The sequence below is a fragment of the Mauremys reevesii genome, unplaced genomic scaffold, assembly GCF_016161935.1.
Source record: "Mauremys reevesii isolate NIE-2019 unplaced genomic scaffold, ASM1616193v1 Contig35, whole genome shotgun sequence".
Lineage (NCBI taxonomy): Eukaryota > Metazoa > Chordata > Testudines > Geoemydidae > Mauremys > Mauremys reevesii.
Window position 1 is genome coordinate 501,525 of NW_024100846.1, and position 9,318 is coordinate 510,842.

General features: G+C 54.7%; 2 non-coding genes across 2 annotated transcripts; both read right to left on the reverse strand.

Moving 5' to 3' along the window:
- Nucleotides 1-5,811: 5,811 nt before the first annotated feature.
- Nucleotides 5,812-5,885, reverse strand: TRNAI-AAU. Its single transcript has one exon. It is a non-coding gene; the product is annotated as a tRNA-Ile (tRNA).
- A 2,730-nt stretch (nucleotides 5,886-8,615) lies between these two features.
- TRNAI-AAU lies at nucleotides 8,616-8,689 on the reverse strand. Its single transcript has one exon. It is a non-coding gene; the product is annotated as a tRNA-Ile (tRNA).
- Between the last annotated feature and the right edge of the window lie 629 nt (nucleotides 8,690-9,318).

Consider the following 9,318-nt stretch of genomic DNA (forward strand, 5'->3'; position numbering starts at 1 on the left):
GCAGTGTGGCCACACTTGCAGCATTTCCAGCGCTGTATTGAGAGATGCATTGTGGGCAGCTATCCCACAGAGCACCTCGTCCCATTTTGGCGCTGAGTATTGTGGGAAGGGGAAGGAAGTGTGTGGCTCATTCCGCTTCCTGTGCCAACGCCCCGTGGTGCATCGCTTCACATCCCAGAATTCACAGTCTTTCCGGCCACGTTTGGCGCCATTGTGAGTCTCTTTCTGTTTTTTACTCTCTGTCTGTGAATCGCGATTTCTGTTAGAAATGGAGCCCGAGCTGCTGAGGACTGTGATGATGAGTGTCGTCAGCACAACACGTTTGGCAGTTGAGCTATTCCTTCAGCTCCAAAGTGACAGTGAGGAGTCCGACGATGATATCGATGATATCGAGTCGCCTGTCGCGCGGTGACACTACAGTGCTTGTGGCATTCACGGAAATGCTCTGCACCATTGAATGCCGCTTTTGGGCTCGGAAAACAAGCACTGAGTGGTGGGATCACATTGTCATGGAAGTCTGGGATGACAAGCAGTGGCTGCAGAACTTTCGTATGAGAAAGCCACTTTCATGGGACTGTGCTGAGCTCGCCTCACCCTGCGGCGCAAGGACACAAGATTGAGAGCTGCCCTGACGGTGGAAAAGCGGGTGGCTATTGCAATCTGGAAGCTGGCAACCCAGACAGCTACCGGTCGGTCGGGAACCAGTTTGGAGTGGGAAGGTTGACCGTTGGAATCGTGTTGATGCAAGTTTGCAGGGCAATTAATCGCATCCTGCTAAGAAGGACCGTGACTCTGGGGAACGTGCAGGACATTGTGGATGGCTTTGCACAAATGGCTTTCCTAACTGTGGAGGGGCAATAGATGGGACGATATTCCTATTCTGGCACCCCACCTAGCATCAGAGTACGTTAATCGGAAGGGGTATTTCATGGTTCTCCAGGCGCTTGTGGATCACCGCGGCTTTCATTGACATTTACACAGGCTGGCCTGAAAGGTGCATGATGCACGCATCTTCGGAACAGTGGCCTGTTCAGGAAGATGCAGGCAGGGACTTATTTCCCAGACAGGAAGATCACAGTAGGGAACGTCGAAATGCCCATTGTGATCCTTGGAGACCCCGCTACCCGTTACTGCCTTGGCTCATGAAACCCTATACAGGAAGCTTGATAGGAGCAAGGACCGTTCAACTACAGGTTGAGCCGGTGCCGAATGACTGTGGAGTGTGCTTGGGCGTTTAAAAGCACGCTGGGGTCCTTGTATGGGAAGCTAGACTTGGGGGAAAGCAGCATCCCCACGGTTATATCCGCATGCTGTACCCTCCATAATATTTGTGAAGGGAAGGGTGAAACATTCAGTCAGGCATGGAGCACTGAGGTTCAAGTCCTGGAGGCTGAATTTGCACAGCCAGAGAGCAGGGCTATTAGAGAAGCCCAGCACAGGGCTACAAGGATTAGGGATGCCTTGAGGGAAGAATTTGAGGCTGAAAGCCAACAGTAATGTTTGCTGCCTTGCATGGGAGTGAAGTGCAGTGGTTACACTGTTAGGATTCTATTATCCCTAACATGATTTCCAGTGACTGTTTCTTTACTGGGATAAGGTATCTTTCACTATGCAATAATAAAGACTGTTTTCAAAGCCAAGATTTATTTTATTGAATAGAAAAATACATCATTGACAGACACACACAACATTTCAGAAACCTAGGGCAGGGGGGTGGGTGGGTGAACTGTACAGTCACAAGTTTGTATATGTCCTGTCTGCAGTGCTGTGCAATGGCTGCTGCACTTCAGGGTGCATATACTGCATGGTGATGGGGGTTGAGTGCAGAGGGTAAGGGTGGTAGTTCTCAGGGCTGGTTGGTGAATGTACAGGTGTTGGAGGCAGCTGGTAGTGGTAAGAACCTGGATGCTGGGGAAGGGGGTTTGGAGCTAACATTGGGGCAGAAGAGAATAAAATTTGGGACGGGGGGGGCTGTGGGGCAGCACGGGACTGCTCTGCCTGCATAGCTACGAGTGCCTGGAGAGAGTCCGCTTGGCGCCAGGATGCCGAGCAGCAGGTCTGTGCTTTTCCTCTTTGCCACAGCGTTTCTCCGCCAATGTCTCTGGTGGATCCTGCTGTCCCTCTGGCGGATCCTGCTTTCCCTTTCTCTCCACTCCTGCAGCTGTTTACTCTCTTGAGCAGAGTGATCAATAACTGTTTTCAGCATGTCTTCCCTGGTTTTTCGAAGCTTTTTCTTCAGATTCTGTAGTCTCTGTGCTGTGGTAGATCTGGGCAGTCCAGCAGTCAAGGTCACTTCTTGAAGGCAAAAATGGCAACATTTAACAGGGTAGCATTGTTAATTATCTCATCCAAACAGTAATTCCCACACACTGAAGGAGTTTTCAGTGTTCACTTTAGCATTCTTTTCCCATACCAAATAAGACCACACATAACACAACAGGAGACAGGAAATGGTGAGTAAGGGGTTGTCATGGTCTCACCCTCACTTGAAACTGGGGGTTTCTGTTGAGGACCAGCATGTATCCCCACCCTAAAATCCTAGGGTAGGTCTCTTTTTTGCTGCCACCACCCGGTCAATTTACGTGGGCCGGTACACCCCTGTTTTCCCCCTCCTCTTTCCAAAGAAGTTCCCTGGGGAAACACAGATCAACTCACAGAGGGAGAAACCTCCCCGTCTCCTCCTCCCTCTCTGCCCGGAGATAAGCTTGTCTCACCACCGAGAGAGTTTCTTACCCCTCCCCTGTATCCACAGTAGAAGGGATTTAATCAAATCTTTATAGAAAGAATTTATTAAAAGAAAAACAAGAAAATACACAATCTCTATGAATCCAACCTGACATTCATAGGGTATAACCTTACTAATTTCTGGAGAGAATCTTCTCTCCTTCTCAGTACAAACAATACAGGCAGAATTAAGAATAATCAATAACGAACACACAGAATTGCAAACATAGGATTATTAGATGAGGACACAAAGTACCTTTCTAATACTCACTATCTGACTAGAAAAATTAGTTCAGAAAGATGGAAACTTGCAGAAGACTTGATTAAACATCTGACCCTTGTAACTCCAAACGGCTAAGAACAACACACACATGAACAGAGAGAAAAAGTTCCTCCTAGGAATTTTAAATTCTCTTCCCTGATTGGTCCTCAGGTCAGGTGTTCACCAGGTACTATGTGTTAACCCTTTACAGGTGGAAACTTAACCCTTAACTAACTATTTATGACAGGGGTACTGAGATTGCTTCAGGGCTGTGCAGGGGTTTCTGTGCGTTGGGGACAGCAAACAGCTACATGGGGGATCTGCACTAAACAGTCTCCCAACATTTTCCACAGGAGTTACTCCTGGAAGATATCTCCCTGCTGCGGGTCACTAGGGAAGAGCGGGAAGGTCTTCTACAGCAATGCGGATTCCGCCCTGGCCCCTATGCAGCTTGCCTGTGTGCAGCAATGGTCCCCCCACCCCTCGCGGCACAGTGGCGCGGACGCGTTAGCCTGACTGGGACAAGGACCACCGTGGCTCTCCCTATAAACCTGCGCAGGCACATTGCCCACGATCTGGCTGAAACTTTTGAGGAGATTACTGCAGCCGATTACCGCGACGTGATAGACCACATCAAGGGGCTATTCCACATCTAGGCATGCATGTATGCAGCCCTAACCCCCCCCTCTCCCGAAACATTTCCACCCTGAAAATAAAAGACGCTTACCGGTAACTTGCTCCTCTGTTTGTCCTTCAGCAACTGCTGGCTGCTGCGATTGGCTTCCATCCTCCTGGCTTGAGAAGAGCTCCTGGCTGCATGCCTCCTGGGACTCTGGGGTGTCTTCCCCCATCCCTGTAGCTTCACTCGCGGTTTCCACACCCCCACCTCCTCCTCCTTCTGCTCCTGTCCCCACCATGCTCAGAAGTGTCCATCGTGGTCCTCGGATTGGCAGTGGGGTCACCCCCAAGTATCGCGTCCATCTCCCTGTAAAAACGGAAGGTCGTGGGGGCAGCGCCGGATCGGCGGTTCACCTCGCGGGCTTTGTAATAGGCACTCTGCAGCTCCTTTACTTTAACCCTGCATTGAAGCGCATCCCAATCATGGCCCCTATCCAGCATGGACCTTGATACCTGCTCAAAGATATCATAATTCCTACAGCTGGGACTGCACAGCTTCCTGCCCCAAACACTGATGAGGTCCAGCAACTCTCCATTGCTCCATGCTGGGGCTCGTTTGCCGCGTGGAGGCATGGTCACCTGGAAAGATTAACTGATTGCACTCCACACCTGGCTGCAGCAAACAGGAAGGGATTTTTAAAATTCCCGGGCACTTAAAGGGCAGGTCACCTGAGGCCAGAGCAGTAGAGTGCAAACTGATGAGCAGAGTGGCTGAACAGGAATTCTGGGATATCTCCTTATTCCTGGAGGACAATTAAAGCGCTGGTGTGTGTCCACTGATGAGCAGCGCTGGATCACCAGCGCTGCATTCCTTATACCCCAACGGGTGCACAGCCAGCGCTGCAGCCAGGGAGTTGCAGCGCTGGATGTACCTTGCAAGTGTGGACAAAGAATAATTGCAGCGCTGGAAAGCCTCCACCAGCGCTGCAACTTGCAAATGTAGCCAAGCCCTCAGAAACAAAATACACCATGAAAAAGATCTAATGGCATAAGCTTAGGGTGAGCAATTGCAACACTAACAACAATTTGAAGAACTTCAAAACCACCTCTGCCTTTCCACACCAGCAAGGATATCAACAACCCCAGCTCATGCAAGAGTAGGGCTGTACCTTTCCACAGCATCTCAATTTGGGCAGCTTTCCATTCCCCTTTTCTGTGTAATGTCCCTCCCATGGGTTTCACTTGGAGCTGTACGACTCTGGCAGGGTGGCCATTTAGAAATCTTTTCCTTGCTTTTCTTTTTCGCCTGGCCCCAGCGTTAGGACCGTTTGGGTGTTTCAGTGTGTGTGTTTTCCCATTTGGAGGCATTTGGAAGTTTGGAAGGGGAGCCGAAAGAGGCGTCTTTTTCACAAGCAAGTTGGCTTTCTGCACAGGTAGGGCCCTTGGCCGTAAAGCTTAGCTCCGTCAGTGCGTCTGCATGGGGTCCCTCCAGTGCCTCAAGAGCCCGTGCTAAACTCTCGGTGTGGGCGTTTGGCTTGCGCCAGTCAGAGTGCCGTGCCTGCGTCTTCCCAGGGCCGGCTCCTGTGAGGCGCGCATAACTTGGGAGGAAAGGGGTAGAAGAGAAAGCAAGTGAAGCTGAATTCGAGTGGTGGTGCCCCTGGGCGGAGTGGTCCTCCTGCTCCTACCTGTCGGAGGGGTGGGCTTGGGGGGTCTGGCTGTGGGCGGTGGGAGGATGGTGTCCAGGGAAGTCCCAAAGGTCACCCTGCGCCGGCGGAGTGTGAAGCCTCTCCCCTAGGTTGGGGTGACGAGTATTAAGCCTTCCTCTGTGGCTTGGGCTGGGGAGCGTGATCCGGCGTCGGGTCTATTTGGGTGGAGCTGGCAGCCAGCAAGAATTCAGGCCATCAGGTCAACCCTCTGTGGACAATGGGGGCGAGCCGGCAGGCCTGAGATTTTGGCTTCGCGGGCGGGCAGCTCAAGCCTGGCCTCCTATGAGCCTGGAAGGCAGCCGGCCGGGCTCACCCATCTCCAAGTTCCTTTCAGGCAGCAGGTGGAGCGAGGAGCCCTGGGAGGGGAGCCCAAGGAGGTGTCAGGACCTTGGTCCTGCCCAGCGCCTGCGCCCAGCAGGGCTCTTGCCCACTCCTGGCCCCTGCCACCCCTAGCAGTCAGCCAGAAGAGCAGAAGCCACCCTCTCCCTCCTACACCTGGAGTGGCCAGCATGGGGCTTGAATCCATGACCTTGGCGTTATTAGCACCATGCTTTAACCAACTGAGCTAGCCAACCAATGGCAAGCCCTCTCTTGCCTGACCCTTTTGGAAGGAGTCACCGGCTGACGCGGAGAACGATGTGGCCTCCATTATCGAATGGATGGATCGAGACACCACCTACTAAGGTAGGGGAATTAGCTCAAGTGGTAGAGTGCTCGCTTTGCATGCGAGAGGCAGCAGGATCAATGCCCGCATTCTCCAGCGGCAAGGCAGCCCCAGGACCTTCTCTTGCCCTTCTTTTAGAAGCCATGGACAGTCAGCCGGCTCAGCTCCTCCAGTGGCCTCCATCCCTCTCCCCGCTTGGCCTCCCAAAAAGCCAGCCCTTGCGGAGCACAAAGCTCTTCCACCCCGGCCCTTCTCCCCCTTGCGCTGACTGGGAGGCTGGCGACAGCTGGGGGAAGTTAGCTCAAATGGGAGAGCAGGGGAGAAGTAGTCAGACCCATACACACATTCTCCAGCCTGCTCTGCTCTGCTCTGCTCTGCTGGGCTGGGCTCTAGTGGGGGACCTGCACCTTTCTTTCTGAGCTCTCACTGGAGCACAATCCCTTTCCTCCTCCCTCCCTGCTAGTCTACGCCAAGCTCATTGGCCGGGAGGGAGAGCCACTCAAATACAGAATTACTCACATCCCAGGGGTCCATGAAGGGAATGAGGAGATGGGCGGGATGGCACGCGATACCAGCTCAGCTGAGACCGTGAGACCTCGCAGCCTCCTGATCTCAGGCAGCGTGGCAGCCGTGGAGCAGAGCAGAGCACCCAGACAGCTTGGAGACAGCCAAAGCGGGGAAGGGCTGCGTTGGTCTGGAAGAGGGAGTCGGTGGCTGTCTATCCTGGCGGAGGCAGGGTCGTTTTGCTGTATGCTGGGCCAGGGGCCAGGGAGTCTGCTAGAGTTGCTGAGCTGGGCCTGCTCCTGGCTTTGCTTGGGTTAGAGGAAAGTGGTGAAGATAAGAACGGCCCTCCTGGGTGAGACCGATGGTCCAGCTAGGCCACTATCCCGTCTTCTGACAGTAACCAATGCCAGGCGCTTCAGAGGCAATGGCCAGAGCAGGCAATCATCAAGTGATCTATCCCTGCGTTGTCTTCTGAAGCTTGGTGCTTGTTTCAGGGGCTAACTCTCAGCCCAGACACACTCCAGGAGGAGCGTTGGTGTTTGTGCCGAGGAGCGTGACTGGGACTCGGACCCCTTCCCCAGCTCTGGGTAGCACGCCCCTCGCCCCCATTTCAGGCTGTGTTCTGCTTAAGGCCACAGAGCCCTTGCCTTTTGCCCGGTGCCTGAGAGTCAGGCCAGCTGCGGGAATTAGCTCAAGCGGCAGAGCGCCGCTTTGCATGCGAGAGGTAGTGGGGGACGCTGCCCGCATTCTCCGAGCCGGTCAACTAAGGGCTCCTGATGAGCCTGGTGGACGGGAGAGCCGGCCATCTGACTTTTGGCCTGGCTGCCCATAGCGGTCAGGCCGAAAAATCAAAGCCATCCTCCCCAGGCCCACAGCCACCCAGGGGCTCCTCTGCACCATCTTGCCTCCACGAGTGCCACACTCTGACCAGCTGAACCAGGCAAGCCACGGGAAGCTTCTCAAGGTCTTTCCCTGGTGTGGGCTGGGATGCGAGAAGCACCTGGCCGTTCATCAGCTGTTGCAAGAAGTGTGCAGAGTAGGAGTAGCGATGGGGCTGTAGCTTTCCACAGCATCTCAATTTGGGCAGCTTTCCATTCCCTTTTCTGTGTAATGTCCCTCCCACGGGTTTCACTTGCGGAGCTGTACGACTCTGGCCGGGTGGCCATTTAGAAATCTTTTCCTTGCTTTTCTTTTTCACCTGGCCCCAGCGTTAGGACCGTTTGGGTGTTTCAGTGTGTGTGTTTTCCCATTTGGAGGCATTTGGAAGTTTGGAAGGGGAGCCGAAAGAGGCGTCTTTTCACAAGCAAGTTGGCTTTCTGCACAGGTAGGGCCCTTGGCCGTAAACCTCAGCTCAGTCAGTGCGTCTGCATGGGGTTCCTCCAGTGCCTCAAGAGCCCGTGCTAAACTCTCGGTGTGGGCGTTTGGCTTGCGCCAGTCAGAGTGCCGTGCCTGCGTCTTCCCAGGGCCGGCTCCCGTGAGGCGTGCATAACTTGGGAGGAAAGGGGTAGAAGAGGAAGCAAGTGAAGCTGACTTTGAGTGGTGGTGCCCCTGGGCGGAGTGGTCCTCCTGCTCCTTCCTGTCGGAGGTGTGGGCTCGAGTGTGGGCTTGGGGGGTCTGGCTGTGGGCGGTGGGAGGATGGTGTCCAGGGAAGTTCCAAAGGTCACCCTGCGCCGGCGGAGTGTGAAGCCTCTCCCCTAGGTTGGGGTGCCGAGGATTAAGCCTTCCTCTGTGGCTTGGGCTGGGGAGCGTGATCCGGCGTCAGGTCCATTTGGGTGGAGCTGGCGGCCGGCAAGAATTCGGGCCATCAGGTCAACCCTCTGTGGAAATGGGGGTGAGCCGGCAGGCCTGCGATTTTGGCTTCGCGGGCAGCTCAAGCCTGGCCTCCTATGAGCCTGGAAGGCAGCTGGCCAGGCTCACCCGTCTCCTCCCCAGGCCCAAGTTCCTTTCAGGCAGCAGGTGGAGCGAGGAGCCCAGGGAGGAGAGCCCAACGAGGTGTCCGGAGCCTCCTCCTGCCCAGCGCCTGCGCCCGCGCCCAGCAGGAACCTTGCCTGCTCCCGGCCCACCTGGTTTTGGCCTCTGCCACCCCTAGCAGTCAGCCAAAAGAGCAGAAGCCACCCTCTCCCTCCTGCAACCCGAGTGGCCAGCATGGGGTTTGAACCCATGACCTTGGCGTTATTAGCACCACGCTCTAACCAACTGAGCTAGCCAGCCTACGGGGTGCTCTCTCTTGCTTCACCCTTTTGGAAGGAGTCACCGGCTGGCACGGGGAACAATGTGGCCTCCGTTATCGAATGAATGGATCAAGACAGCATTTGCCAAGGTAGGGGAATTAGCTCAAGTGGTAGAGCGCTCGCTTCGCATGCGAAAGGGAGCAGGATCAATGCCTGCATTCTCCAGAGGCAAGGCACCCGCGGGACCTTCTCTTGCCCTTCTTTTAGAAGCCATGGACAGTCAGCCGGCTCAGCTCCTCCAGTGGCCTCCATCCCTCTCCCCGCTTGGCCTCCCAAAAAGCCAGCCCTTGCGGATCACAAAGCTCCTCCTCCCTGGCCCTTCTCCCCCTTGCCCTCAGCCACCCAGGGGCTCCTCTGCACCATCTTGCCTGAGCCGGTGGAAGTGGAGCCTGGAACTGAGCTGATGCGCTGAGGGTTATTTGCACTGTGCGCTTCACACAGAGGTAAAAACACGGGGCACAGATCTTTGAGCACAACCCTCGTCCTGAGGAATGGGGCTGGGGCTGCATAAAGAGAGACCGGCTCTCCCTGGCAGCTCTACAGTGGCTCTTCACAGGGGCAGTCCCATGGCCAATTAGTACCAGTGTTTTGCCAGCCTCTTTTCCTTGG